General features: G+C 39.4%; 1 protein-coding gene across 2 annotated transcripts in view; it reads left to right on the top strand.

Annotated features, from left to right (window-relative positions):
• st18 (ST18 C2H2C-type zinc finger transcription factor) overlaps positions 1-15,967 on the top strand; it is a 343,587-nt gene that overhangs the window by 33,119 nt on the left and 294,501 nt on the right. For both annotated transcript variants that reach the window (XM_048529874.2, XM_059646059.1), the window contains exon 2: positions 1,183-1,313. The gene's annotated coding sequence lies outside the window, so the exon portion shown is untranslated. The remainder of the gene's footprint in view (positions 1-1,182; positions 1,314-15,967) is intronic.

Here is a 15,967-nt window from a genome sequence, read left to right on the forward strand (position 1 = left end):
ACACAGCAGGCCAAACAGCATCTCAGGAGCACAAAAGCTGACGTTTCGGGCCTAGACCCTTCATCTGATGAAGGGTCTAGGCCCAAAACGTCAGCTTTTGTGCTCCTGAGATGCTGCTTGGCCTGCTGTGTTCATGAAAAATTCCATATGGTTTTTAATTTGATGACCTGGTATAGATAGATGAGTATCACTAGGCATGTGCAGTTGCCAGTGGAATATTCTCAAAAACAGTTTGTTCAAGAACTGTAGAGAAAAAATCCTTCAGAAGCTAGTTAGGGGAATTACTGCATTAATTTTACAGCTCCTACACTGGGTTTGAAACATTTTTTTCCCAAAAACGTAGAAAAGCATGAATGTGCTGGCTTCTCTGCTTTTCCCAAACAAGATCCAAAAACCCAACTGCCCGACATTTATTAACACAGACTTGGAACTTCCATGTAGAGAAGTCCAAGCAGATTCATAGTGTATATTTCTCCAACTATTTATTCGATTAATTACCTCTTCTGAAAGTAATTTTTGGAAAAGCCCAACGTGTCCTTCCAATTAACATTTTTAACAAAAAAGAAGTCTAGATATCTTCAGTCCTTTCAAATTAGCCAAGTTTTACAATTTTCTAAACATATGTCATCAAAAAAAATGGAATCACCTTCATAACAGTGCGTGATGATTGTTTTTCCCATAATGAATATTGTGTGTTCATAATGATGCAACATGGAACTGTTAAATATCTTTAGGTATTAGAGAATTATTGCTAAGCTGTTGTATTCTGTAATTTAAGTTGTCACTTACTGTTTATAAGAAATTAATAATTTTCCTGTATGATTCAAAGGAATGAGAATCCAAATACATTATTAATTTCAAAAATATGATTCTGTGATATTCAGTTAGCATAGTTTTGCTACTGTCAAAAATTAAGAACATGTAACATTTTCCTTTTCAGTGTCACCAAATGAATGCTATTTAGCTATTTCCAGTTTGGTTGTTGAAAATAATCAGAAACTTTGAGCCATGCTCCATCTTCTTTATATGAATTTATTGCTCCAGAACTTCCTGAATTTATAAAATGCGCTGCCATTCTTCATCTCTTTGAGTAAAAGAATGTGAAATTTAGCTATCAGCATAAACTTCATGCAAGTTTATTGCTTAAGGAGAAACATTAATTACTATTTGGATACCTTTTAGGTAGCAATGAAAACTGTGGATCAGAGCATTGTGGTGGTGAGAGCAGTTAAAAATCACAAGACCAGCATGAGAAAAGAATGAAGTGTTGAGATCCTATTGGGTAGAGGAGGAAGACAAGTCCTCTGGTAAAGGTAATGTAAAAACATTTTTACAGCCTTTTTCATGAAGGGAAGGAATGCTTTTTATGTTTTCTTCACATTTTTCTCTCCCCTCCAACCTTTTGTGCTTATTTACAGTTTATACTTTGATGTTTAACTTCACTTTGTAATTTCTACAATGCTGGACTCAATTGCACAATGTAAAGTTACTATTGTTTGGACTTTTGAAATTCCCTTAAAATTCTGGAAAGACAGTGTCAAAGGGGAATGATTTTAGGCTGAATTAAACTAAAAATCAGAGAACAAATACACTCATTGATGCCAGATTGGATAGTTTGAATTAAAAACACCTTGCATGATAATGAGTCATCATCATCAATAATAACTATATGCTTATTGGGCAACATGATAACAATTTTAAATGTTTTGCACTTTTCAATTTGCAATTCCATTTTTGCAGTTTAATTTTGCTGTGAGCAGTTCATATAATGGTCTTTTTAATGACCAGTAAAGTTCAGGTAAAGACAATCAAGGTGCCTTCACTTCTTTTCACCATAATACTATGAAGCAGGTGGTAAGTCTTTTGTTTTGAACGAATGAATGAATGCCTGACTATAAATAGCATACTGAAGAATACAGTGCTGCCTGTACCATATTAAGTACTCATAACTGTCCTTTGTTATTTGAAACATGCACCTCATAATGAGTGAAAATAATTTAACACAGCATAACTGTGATGGAGATTATTGTGGGATATCTTTAAGTGGTTATTTTTATAATCTGTGTACATCAATAGGCAGAATACCATGGCACCTGCCATGCAGTACTGTAGATGGAATGTGCAAGTTGACCAAACAAGATGTACTATTAAGAACTGGAGAAGCAGTACAATGGTGTAACTATAATTGTAATCCAGAGCCCCAAGGTAGTCTTCGGGGCACGTAGGTTAAATTCCATTGCAGACACTAAGATTTGAATTCATTTGATATCTGAAATTAAATGTTAATCTCACAGTGATTATGCGCTGATTGGCATAAAAACCCATCTGGCTCACCTTGTGCAGTTGACAGAAAGAAATTTGCCATCCTTGTCTGATCTGGCCGACATGTGACTCCAGAATCACAACAACATGATTGAATCTTAATTGCCCTCAGAAATTCCCTTGAGAGCCAATCAATTCAACGGCAGCTAGGGATGACCAACAAATGCATTCCATTTAAGAAAAGATAACAATGTGTATATACAACTGAAATTGTTAAAAAAAAGACTTGTTTTCTTGTCTAACTGAGTGGTGAGTTTGTGGTCAAAGGATCAAAGGAAATACAGCCGATATTAGATTATGTTTCAGAGGATAGGACTTAAAACATATTGCTTGTGGTCCAGTGGTTTGGGATCATTGAAGATTAATGCCTACTGACCACTTGCTGCACAGAGCAGTGGAAAATAGTCTTAGAAGACCATCTGTTTCATTGATATTTCGTACACCAGGCAAACTATAGACTTACTAAAGCCGTAAAAAATGTTAATAAAGTTCTTCCCTCTAAATGTGTCATCATATTCTGCAGTATTGCAGCCAGGCAAACTTGTCACTGAACATTGGTTCATTTACCATGCCATAGACTACTTTTATTTAAAACGAAACAATTTAAAAATCATTCACCTTAGAGATTTCAAAAACAGAATTTTTGAGCTAATAATATCATTGCTTATCTCGTCTTGTTCTTGAGAGTTGTCATTGTACTGAATCACATCTCCTTAAATGGCAGACTATTTGCCTTCTAATGATGTTAGCTGACTCAGCTGTAGTTGAGGTATTGAACATAAATAAAAGTGGCAGCTGATGTGACCTTTTAGAATATATTACAAAACATACAGACCTGTTCTGATTCATTCCGACATGATGGCTTTCATCTCATCTGTGTCTATTTACTGACCTGCATTCCCCAAACGAATTTGCAAGAAGTGAATGAGTAATAATCAGAGACATTTTTGCTTTTAAAGCTTTCTCTGAAGATTTTTTAGAAGGAGACTGAGACTTTTTAATCACACTTAATAAATTGCACCCAAAAAGGGCTTGAAATTAGCCTGGTGAGTTACAGTTCAAGTATTTGCAATGTAATTACACAATCACAAACATGGGGCAGAATCATCAATGTTCATTTACTGACAACGGACTAGAAACATCCTCACCAGATTGCTGAGAAACTCTGAGCTGTCCGTCTGAAGAGGCTTTGTCCTGACTGTGCCTGGCAAACTCTTTGGCAACCTCTTCATTGGAAGTCTAAATTCATATGGCCAGGGTTTCTCAGTTAGTTTTTGAGCACTCCTGCCAATTGTGAGCATTCTTCTCCTGCAGACAGATAGACACTTAATCAAGTGTCATCCCAAAGAGTGCATGACAACTTTGTGAAGTTGTAGGCCTTAGACAGCTCCAGAGCACTCCCTAGAAAATATTTGACAAGCAAACTGTCTTACAACTGGGATAGTAGGAACTGTCAATGCTGGAGAATCTGAGATCACAAGGCATAGAGCTGGATGAACGCAGAAGGCCAAGCAGCATCAGAAGATCAGGAAGGCTGACTTTTCGGGTCTAGACCCTTCTTCAGAAATGGGGGAGGGCAAGGGGATTCTGAAATAAATAAGGAGAGAGGGATAGGCGGATAGAAGATGGATAAAGGAGAAGATAGGCAGAGAGGAGACAAACAGGTCAAAGAAGTGGGGTTGATCTGTCTGTCTCCTCTCTACCTATCTTCTCCTTTATCCACCTTCTATCCACCTCCCCCTCTCTCCCTATTTCTTTCAGAATCCCTTTCCCCTCCCCCATTTCTGAAGAAAGGTCTCAACCGGAAATGTCAGCTTAACCACTAGTCTGATGGTGCTTGGCCTGCTGTGTTCATCCAGCTCTACACCTTGTCTTATAACTGGTGCAAGATTCACAGCATTCCCACACACGTAGTCTACATGTTCCAACTGATGCTGAGGACTACTCAAGCTCCTGCCTCACATCCCTCTCCATTTATACATTTACATTGCTTGTTTGCATTGTCACCTCTGAATTGATTAAACAGTGCATTTCATAGAACATAGAACATTACAGCTAGTACAGGCCCTTCGGCCCTCGATATTCTGCCAACCTGTCATACCGATCTGAAGCCCATCTAACCTACACTATTCCATGTATGTTCGGGTGGGTTTAAACTAATTCAGCAGGGGGGATGGGCACCAAAGTTGTAGTTCAACTATAGAAAAGGTTGAGAGTAGGGTGGTCCGAAATAAAGTTTCAGGGAAGCAAGATGGCACCGGCAAGCAAGAAGTTGGTTTGAAATGTGTCTACTTCAATGCCAGGAGCGTCCAGAATAAGGTGGGTGAACTTGCAGCATGGGTTAGTACCTGGGACTTTGATGTTGTGGCCATTTCGGAGACATGGATAGAGCAGGGACAGGAATGGTTGTTGCAGCTTCCGGGATTTAGATGTTTCAGTAAGAACAGAGAAGATGGTAAAGGGTGCAGAGGTGTGGCATTGTTGGTCAAGGACAGTATTACAGTTGCAGAAAGAATGTTTGGGGACTCGTCAACTGAGGTAGTATGGGATGAGGTTAGAAACAGGAATGGAGAGGTCACCCTGTTGGGAGTTTTCTATAGGCCTCCGAGTAGTTCCAGAGATGTAGAGGAAACGATAGCAAAGATGATTCTCGATAGGAGTGAGAGAGACAGGGTAGTTGTCATGGGGGACTTCAACTTTCCAAATATTGACTGGGAACACTATAGTTCGAGTACTATAGATGGGTCAGTTTTTGTCCAGTGTATGCAGGAGGGCTTCCTGACACAGTATGTAGATAGGCCAACAAGGGACGAAGCCACATTAGATTTGGTACTGGGTAATGAGCCTGGCTAGGTGTTAGATTTGGAAGTAGGTGAGCTCTTTGGTGATAGCGATCACAATTCTGTTCTGTTTACTTTAGTGATGGAAAGGGATAGGTGTATACCACTGGGCAAGAGCTATAGCTGGGAGAAAGGCAATTACAATCAGATTAGGCAAGATTTAGGGAGCATAGGATGGGGAAAGAAACTGCAGGGGATGGGCACATTAGAAATGTGGAGCTTATTCAAGGAAAAGCTCCTGTGTGTCCTAGATAAGTATGTACCTGTCAGGCAGGGAGGACGCTGTAGAGTGCGGGAGCTGTGGTTTACGAAGGAGGTGGAATCTCTGGTCAAAAGGAAGAAGAAGACTTATGTTAGGATGAGATGTGAAGGCTCAGTTAGGGCACTTGAGGGCTATGAGGTAGCCAGGAAAGACCTAAAGAGAGAGCTCAGAAGAGCCAGGAGGAGACATGAGAGGTTGTTGGCGGATAGGATCAGGGTAAACCCTAAGGCTTTCTATAGGTATTTAAGGAATAAAAGAATGACAAAAGTAAGATTAATAAGTTGTGTGTGGAGCCAGATGAGATAGGGGAAGCGCTAAATGAATATTTTTCAACAGTATTCACTCTGGAAAATGACAATGTTTTCTCGGAAAATACTGAGATACAGGCTACTAGAGTAGGTGGGATTGAGGTTCACAAGGAAGAGGTATTAGAAATCCTTCAGAGGGTGAAGATAGATAAGTCCCCTGGGCCGGATGGGATTTATCCTCAGGTCCTCTGGGAAGCCAGGGAGGAGATTGCCGACCCTTTGGCATTGATCTTTAACTCGTCATTGTCTACAGGAATAGTGCCAGACGACTGGCGGTTAGCAAATATGGTTCCCTGTTCAAGAAGGGGAGTAGAGACAACCCTGGTAATTATAGACCAGTGAGCCTTACCTCAGTTGTTGGTAAAGTGTTGGAAAAGGTTATAAGGGATAGGATTTATAATCATCTAGAAAAGAATAAATTGATTAGGGATAGTCAGCACGGTTTTGTGAAGGGAAGATCGTGCCTCACAAACCTTATTGTGTTCTTTGAGAAGGTGACCAAACAGATCGATGAGAGTAAACTGGTTGATGTGGTGTATATGGATTTCAGCAAGGCGTTCGATAAGGTTCCCCACAGTAGGCTATTGTACAAAATGCGGAGGAATGGAATTGTGGGAGATATAGCAGTTTGGATCGGAAATTGGCTTGCTGAAAGAAGACAGAGGGTGGTAGTTGATGGGAAATGGTCATCCTGGAGACCAGTTACTAGTGGTGTACCGCAAGGGTCGGTGTTGGGTCCACTACTGTTTGTCATTTTTATAAATGACCTGGATGAGGGCGTAGAAGGATGGGTTAGTAAATTTGCAAACGACACTAAAGTCGGTGGAGTTGTGGACAGTGACGAAGGATGCTGTAGGTTGCAGATAGACACAGATAAGCTGCAGAGCTGGGCTGAGAGGTGGCAAATGGAGTTTAATGCAGACAAGTGTGGGGTGATGCACTTTGGTAGGAGTAACCAGAAGGCAAAGTACAGGGCTAATGGTAAGATTCTTAGTAGTGTATATGAGCAGAGAGATCTCGGTGTCCATGTACACAGATCCTTGAAAGTTGCCACCCAGTTGACAGGGCTGTTAAGAAGGCGTACAGTGTTTTAGCTTTTATTAATAGAGGAATCGATTTCCGGAACCAAGAGGTTATGGTGAAGCTGTACAAAACTCTGATGCGGCCGTACTTGGAGTATTGTGTACAGTTCTGGTCACCGCATTATAAGAAGGATGTGGAAGCTTTGGAAAGGGTGCAGAGGAGATTTACTAGGATGTTGCCTAGTATGGAGGGAAGGTCTTACGAGGAAAGGCTGAGGGACTTGAGGCTGTTTTCATTAGAGAGAAGAAGGTTGAGAGGTGACTTAATTGAAACATATAAAATAATCAGAGGGTTAGATAGGGTGGATAGGGAGAGCCTTTTTCCTAGGATGGTGACGGCGAGCATGAGGGGGCATAGCTTTAAATGGAGGGGTGAAAGATATAGGACAGATGTCAGAGGTAATTACTTCTCTCAGAGAGTAGTAAGGGAATGGAACGCTTTGCCTGCAACAGAAGTAGATTCGCCAACTTTGGGTACATTTAAGTCGTCATTGGATAAGCGTATGGACGTACATGGAATAGTGTAGGTTAGATGGGCTTGAGATCGGTATGACAGGTCGGCACAACATCGAGGGCCGAAGGGCCTGTACTCTGCTGTAATGTTTTATGTTCTATGTTCTATATGCTTATCCAATGATGATTGAAATGTACCTAAAGTTGGCGAATCTACTACCATTGCAGGCAGAGCATTCCATTCCCTTACTACTCTTTGACCGCAGGAAATTATTCATCCTCTTTCTCCACTGGACCCAGGTTCTACAGTTGGTCGTACAGCCACTGACTGGGAATGCCATCTTCATCCATACCATTTTGATCAGATGGGAGATTCTCCTTCTACCATCCCTCAGAAACAGGACCTTCCCGTTTTACAGGAGGCAAGGAGGAAGCTTGGAATGTTGCTGAACCACAAGACCACTCACTATTTACTCTGTGACATCAGTCAAGTAGGACCTGTTAGTTTTCTACCAGCGTGAAAAATAGAAGGATTCTGATAGCAGGTGTAATGTCAAAGCCCTGCAGTCCTAGCCACACTGATGCTGCTGACTTGCAGGGAATGACTGCCTGAGTAGACTTTCAATATAACTGAAGACCTTTACCCCTATGAGGGATATAAGTGAACCTCCATAGCTATTGGCAGCTGCCATATGGTCAAATATGGCTAGCCATCCACCGCCAAAAGGAAATGTCACTCGCCCTCTGATGAAGGGCCTAGGCCCGAAACATCAGCTTTTGTGCTCCTGGGATGCTGCTTGGCCTGCTGTGTTCATCCAGCCTCACATTTTGTTATCTTGGAATTCTCCAGCATCTGCAGTTCCCATTATCTCTGTCACTCACTTTCTGTTCTGCCACTAGCTACTACGAGATATCACCAACAAACTCGTCTATGAATCTGTGCAATAGGACATCATAATGGAACATAATTTGTTTTTGATTAAAAGCATTTGTTTTTAATTTAGCTGAGTAAATGTGCAATTTTTGTAATGCAGCTAAATGAGTTCGACAGCAAAAAAATAAATTAAGGCTATCCAGTTTTCTGGCTGTGACTAACCAGATTTAAAAACATTGAATATTACTTTTAAAAGAGAAGAAATTACAAGCTTTAGTGATATGCACTTGTCAGTTAATTTGGTTTTGTTCATATGAAAACCTTTTAAAACCTGTCTATGCACCTAAGAAAATGACTTGAATTTAAAGAGCATTCCCCAACAGGCTCAATTGCCAATATCACATAGTATTAATGTGGAGATGTGACCAGTTTTGAAAGTGGCTTTGGACACAGGAAAATTTAATCCTAAAACAGAGTAAAAAGGTATTTTGGGCAGAACTCACTCACAATTGAAATGTTACTGTGTTTTGTGCTGGTTTAGTCAGCTATATTGTGGTTAAGTATCAGAAACAAGTGAATATCCGATAGCAGAGTTTCATTCAGTATAGCTAGAGCTGAAACTGGACTACTATTTTAGTACAAGATTGATACAGATGAATAATCAAACATTTTTTCACACCCACTCAATCCTTTTTTCATTATGGTGCTTTGTTATGACAGTTCTATGCTACAGCAGAGACCCAGTTTAACTCCAGCAAGCCCTGACATGCAGACCAATCTCGTTCCCATTTAAAGACGTGTAGAAGCTGTCGGAACAAGTATAGCTGTAGCCTGTTGGTTTTAGGTTTCTTTAGCTACAGAGGTATGTGTGTAATCTGTATGCTTTCAAACTCTTCTCCAGATGTAAAGTATTGCAGCAATTATTTCTAAAGTAGAATTATTATATTAGAGGCATTTTAAGATGGTTTGTTATAAGGTTTTACAATTTATATTGTCACAGATAAAGGGAGAATGAGGTAAAATTAAATTATGATTGCATTTCCTCTCTTAGTGGGCGGCACAGTGGCTCAGTGGTTAGCACTGCAGCTTCACAGCGCCAGGGACCCGGGTTTGATTCCAGCCTCAAGCAACTGTCTGTGCGGAGTTTGCACATTCTCCCCGTGTCTGCGTGGGTTTCCTCTAGGTGCTCCGGTTTCCCCCCACTGTCCAAAGATGTTCTGAGTAGGTGGATTGGCCACGCTAAATTGCCTGTAGTATTCAGGATGTGTGGGTTATAGGGGGATGGGTCTGGGTGGGATGTTCCAAAGGGCGGTGTGGACTTGTTGGGCCAAAGGGCCTGTGTCCTTTAGATAATCTAAACTAAACCTGAGACAGTGATATACTCTTTGATTTATCCACTTATTACTTTTTCGTAGCTGTCCCTTACTGAAGCAGGGTGCTCCACGAAAGATGCCTGTTCTTAAGAAGATGATATCTGGACTTGCAATATTAACTACGTTTCTTTCTCCAGAGATTCTGCAAGATCTGCTGAGTTTCTCCAGCATGCCCTTTGTTTGTTTCCTACTGGTTGCAGCCTGCCAATCTGAGAATCACCCATTTATTCTTTCCCTCTGTTCTCTTTCTGCTAACTGGACTTCAATACCTGCAATTACTTTATTTCCTATTCCATGTCTTATCTTCTTCACTAATCCCGCGTGAAGCCTTATCAAAAGTCTTTGGAAAATTCAAATAAACCACATCTGCTCATTCCCCGTAATCTACTCCACTAAAAAAAACTCTAATGTGTTTGGAAAATGTCATTTACTTTCTGTCAATCCATGATGACGCTCCCCATTCGGATAATTACAATCTCCGTACTCAGTTATCACAGCCTTTTTTAATAAATTCCAGCATTTTCTCAGTTACTTATATCAGGTCTGTTACTCTCTATTTTCTCTATCCATCTTTTCTTAAATTAGAGTGTTTACATTTGCAACCTTCCAACCTGCAGAACCATTCCAGAATCTGTATTATTGTGAAAGATGATCACCAGTGCAATGACCATCTCGAAAACCATCTCTTTCAAAACTCTGGGATACAGATCTTTGCTTTCCAGAAATTTCAGTCCTGTTAATTTTTCCAAAACAACTTTTCATTTGCTAATATTAATTTATTTCAGTTCCTTTATTCTCTAATCCTTTGCATTTCAGTTCTTTCTGGGAGATTTTTTTGTAATAAAATGAACAGACACATGGCAAATGAAATTTAACACACAAGTGTGAAGTGATACATTTTGTGAGGAAGAATAAGAGGCAATGTAAACTAAATAGTGCAATTTTAAATGGAGTGCAGGAAGAGAGAGACCTGGGGTTTCTCATACACAAATCCTTGGCAGGACAAGTTGAGAAGGTTGTTAAAAAAGCATATGGGAACCTTGGCTTTATTAACAGAGGAATAGAATACAAAGTAGACAAGCAGCGAAATTGGGCTCTAAAGTGCTTGTTTTTCTAACACTCTGAAACCACACAGAAAATCATTGAAGGTTTTAGTAAAAAAGAAAACCATTCATCCAGTGAGTCCATGCTAGCTGTCTGCAAGATCAACTCAGCTAATCCCTCACTTCTACCTTTTCACATAAGAGTGGCAGTGTTGGTAGCGGGAATGCTACCATCCTGAGAGAGGGTAATTGGACCTCACACCTTAGAAACATTGTCTGTCTCCTTGGGTAGTCCCTTAAAAATCCTAGTAACCTCTTGGAGTACTGGTGATAGGAAACCTCTTTACATACATGTATCAAGTGTCATAATGGCAACCCTCTGAGCATCCAGAACAGTATTCAAATATTAGGTGGAGGCTACAGTTCTACAATGGCAGCTTGAGACATTGGTCACCAGACAGTGCAGCATGTTTGATGGAGATAGCCACCCAACCCATGTTGGAAAGGATGAGTTCCACATTTTGTACAAAGGTCTGAGGCAGTTTGGACCGCTCCTGCATACCCGTCAGTGGTCTTCAATAAACACAGCCCAAGCCCTTACTTGACTTGTATATACTATGTAACTTACCTCTCCAGTGGGCTGTACTTGTTGTATCTATGAATTCAGGAGTGGAAAGAATTGGCAGCTGGAACGAGAATAGGTTTTGATCTTCTCATACTTTATGGGTAATAATTAAGTTTAAGTGAGTCAGAACTCACATTTTGAGATACTCTGACTTTAATTTACTCCTTCACATTACAGATGTGGGGAATTATCCATCAGGGTGTAGTAATTACCATGGAGTCAACTGTTGGGGATTCCATTTGATCCTGATGTGCAATTCCAGTCTACACTGCTCCAACAAATTTCTGACTGTTGGAATATCTAGGCCATTAAATTTGTGTCTTGATTAGTTCAGATCACTCTTATGTCAATGAAACAAGTGCAGTGAATAAGCAGTGAATGAGGTTAGTGGTACGGATAATAGGACATGACATTTGAAAATGTATTTGCTCCACACTTATAGGATTGACCAATGGTATCATGTCTTGACACTGTCTTTCAAGCATTTGCAGGAAGTGACCTTACCAGACTAAATATTTATGACGTTTGTCCCTCTTACTTCTACCAACAAACCCTGCAAAGCAACATCTTTCAAAAAATTCTTCCTGCTCATTGAGTTCCATGGACATCCATTGTTGACCCTTCCATAGCATATCATTGCCAATGATTTCAGCACCACATGCAACCACAATGCACTCCCTCTAAAAATAAATACAGACCATCATTCAGTATTGCTTGGCACTTGTGATGTTGAGAACAAAAACAAAGTTGCTGGAAAAGCTTAGCATGTCTGGCAGCATCTGTGGAGGAAAAAAACAGGGTCAAAATTTCGGGACCGGTGACCCTTCCTCAGAACTGATATTGAGTCCCCTGCTGATGTGAGGAGCCAAGGAACAAGGCTAGAATTATTATCAACATGATGACCTGACTTTCTTCTAATGAGTTGGAGTAGGTTAATCATGATCCTTGCTCTTGTTTTATTTTGTTTATTCACATTACCCTTTATTAGGATTTGATAGCACAGCAGAAAAAAAATTTGGAATTGTTTTGGAGCTTATCATCTATTGTTGATCTTGTTGCTCAGGTCCTATCAAATGTTCTGTCCAAAGACAGTAGAGTAATTTAATTCTATTAGGAAAGTATCTTGTTTGCTGTAGAAGCTATTTTAGCATTTACAGTAATTTTTATTTATTGTATAACAATGCACTAAATGACAGGAGGTTGGAATTAATACATTTCAGTTTAGTGTACTGATCAGGTCATTTGCATCAGATTTCTGCGTGAATATAAATTCTGAGGAAGTAGAATACACAGAGCAAAATTTGTATTTTTATACTTCATATCGTAAAAAATGTAAAAAAAACGACTGTGGGAAATCTTTACAGGGTAATACTCTTGACAATGTCAGGGTCATTTCAGATTTCGGCATGATGAGAGCAGTAGTCTAATTCATAGTCCTACCAACATTTTGGCTACGATTTGAAATAAATAGAAGATTGAAAGAGATGCAAGTTGTGTGCAGTTCTTTGTGAATCCAGTTGCCTAATTTGTCAGGCAAACCAGCTTATAAGCTTATCTTGCTTCAACTTGATGGTTGACAGCACTTTGTCATCAGGCAAGCTTTCTGCTTCTGTTGAGGAGGAATTCCCATTTCGTAGAGCTGTTAAATCAGAGGCTGGCAGCTGTGGCATACTGACAATATAACTAAGAAATGTGACTATTGCCAGATTGCAGTTAAGTCAAAGAAGAAGCTCTCTGCAATGGATCCAAACCTCTAGGTGTAGACGAATAAGTCATCACTAAAATGTGTAATAATGTATCATTTTCTAACGATGATCTCAGATTATGTAGACTAATCTGTAAGGAGGCAGGTGCTGTACCAGAGTCTAAGAGCATGTGTGTATCTGTTATATTGTGTGTTTTAAGGAGTGCACCCTCACTTATCACTGGCCAACAGTTTATTGGGCCTAACCTCTAGGATATCTTTGGTGCAGACCTTTCCTGTTCCATTTCCAGTTAATTCAGACTTGGTTTTTAATTGATAATCAATTACTTATATAACTTCTCTCCCAACTTAAAAATCACAGCTGGGCAGCTCAGCACTGGGCATACCACCATACCTCTAGGTCCACCCTCTTGGGTGACCTGTAAAACACTAATAACTTAGCTTTAGAATTCAGGCATTCTCATACATTTGGTCTCCTGTTCATGCTGGCATGGGCGTGTTGATTTCTGTTTTTTTTTCACAATGTATACATGGTCATGGTTTACCCATTGACATGTAGTGATATAAAAATTACCACAGTCTTCACAATTTTAAGTTTAATTCTAAAATGTACATTTAAGAACTTAAGTTGAAATCGAGAGAGTACTCTAACATCAGTTTAATGCTCTCCATTCTGAATCCATAGATGAGTATTTAAACATGAACTTCCCTCCCACACTATCTACTGATTTTTTTAACTCCAGAAAACACTAAGCTGTCAAACAACACCAGAATCTAGCAGTGCCATTAAATGTATTTAAAACCCTTAATCCTATTTCTCAAGTAATATTGAATTTTGTGCACATGTCCTTAAATGATAAAGTCTTATTCAAGATGAATAGCTTCTTCCATGTTGCATACACCTTTCATCATCTCAAACACCTTTTATCTTCTTCAGTAGAAACAAGCCTGATGTGAGAATTGTCACTGTTGTCTAAAACTTTTCTCATACATTGTATCTTCCCTGAGGTAAGATGACAAAAAACAACTGCAAATAACACATATGAATTGATATCCATTAGTTTAGAAATAAAACAACTTCTGACTTGTGGCCCTCGCAGTTTAACCAGTACACATTTTGTCTTATTTATAACTGCATTAGATAAGCCAGTTGCCTTTGGATTGTAACGAATGGTCTTTCCTAAATTATTTCACTTTTCAGCTTCTGACAATTGCAACACTGCCATGTTCACTCTTCCCTTTTACTGCCTGTCTGTTTCAAATTCTAATTAGCTGCCTTCACCTTACTCCAAAAACCTACTCTGGACCTCCTCCAACAGTTAGTACACCATCTCCAATTTCCTTTTATCTTCCAGACTTCTTGAAAAATTGCTCCTTAACCCATGCCCATCTTACCTGAATTCACTGTCCGAACCATTTCCATTAGGAATCCATCTTTCAAAAACACTGAAATAACCCTGATCAAAGTAGCAAGTATAACTCTGTCTTCGACATTCTTAATCTGTTTGCAGCTGAAATAGATAAACATATCGCCTCACTTCCAAAGACTTCTCTGTGGTCCACAAAGGTGGAGAAGCAGAGAGGCTTTCAGAGGGAAATTCAGACCCTGGCCAAGCCAGTTGAGGACAGAGTTACCAATGGTAAGAAATATTGGGTCGGAGTTTTTGGAGAATTGTAGAACTGAAAGAAGTTACATCAGTGAGAAAGGATGATAGCTGAGTTATGTGCTTAATGATTCCAGTTGTTTTGAAAGAATGATTTAATACTTCTAAAATTATAAGTTGTTCCATTTGATAATTGTGCTCCGTTAATGCTCATTGATGGTATTGCTCAAAATGCCCTCAAACATTTTTCCACGATGTATGTAGGTTCGCTGCCTATAATTACAAAGTTCATGCCTCATTTCATTTTTGAAAATTTGGATGACAGTTGCCATTTTCCAGAATTGAGAGACTTCTCCAGTATTTCTAGAGCATTGAAAATTTTCGACAAGGCATTGCTACTTTTATCCTTTAATTCCTTGAGCATTTGGGACATTTCACTCAGGTGCAGAAACTTTGTGCATTTTTGTTCTTGTAGCTTTTGCAAGTACATTATTTACTAGCTTCCACATGTGATGGATCACTTAGCACTATTTACCTTCATCCCTCCTTGCTGCACACCTGGCTGCCATATAATCAGTTAATTAGTAATTACGGCAGACAGTGGTGTATTAGTAATACCACTGCACCAGAGATCCAGGTTAATGCTCTGGGACAATGGTTTGAATCCCACATTACAGATTGCAAAATCTGAATTTAACAAAAATCTGGAATTTAAAGTAAAGGTGACTAATGGGTCCAGTTCTTGAGGGAGGGAGATTTGTTATGTCCACCTATCTGGTATGTGTGTGACACAAGGCCCACAGCAATATGGTTGACTGGTTGTTGTTTTCTGAATAGCCCTAGCAAGCCACTCAGGTCAAGGGGCAATTGGAGATGGGCAATAAATACCGGTACAAACAGTGATGCTCAAATCCCTTGAATTAACTTAAAAATTGTCAGGCAATAACATGTTACGTTTGCACTGACAGGGTCTATTTTGTTGCAGTACAAAATTTTATCAACCTTTTTCTCTGCTTTGTTGACTTCTCAGAAATGAACTAAGCATATTGAAGCATGTTAATTTGACAATAGACATCAACAAAACAAGTCGAAATCACATTGATGAGAAGTTGCAAATAAGATTCCCATTTTGCATTAAGTTACAATTAGTCTCACTGCTTCTGAGCTAGAGAATGTGTTCTAACAACAAATTTTCCTACTCCTGGTCTATTGACTTCTGCTGGAAAATACTTTTAAGTCAATATTAGTGAATAGAAAATTAGTGCTGTTTGTGATCCCCTGAATATTTGAGTAATCTTAAGAAATGTCTTCTATAGCCCAACGAATGGCATCAATGAAGCTGTATTAAGGCAAGAATTAATTCCTTCAAACATTAAAGGAAATGGAAAATGAACCAGCAAAAAGAGGTCAGGCTGAATTTAATGCTTTTTAACAAAATGTCAGTTCCATCACATTTTCTTGGAGGGATTTGCTGCA

This window comes from Stegostoma tigrinum, chromosome 5, assembly GCF_030684315.1.
Source record: "Stegostoma tigrinum isolate sSteTig4 chromosome 5, sSteTig4.hap1, whole genome shotgun sequence".
Taxonomy (NCBI): Eukaryota; Metazoa; Chordata; class Chondrichthyes; order Orectolobiformes; family Stegostomatidae; genus Stegostoma; species Stegostoma tigrinum.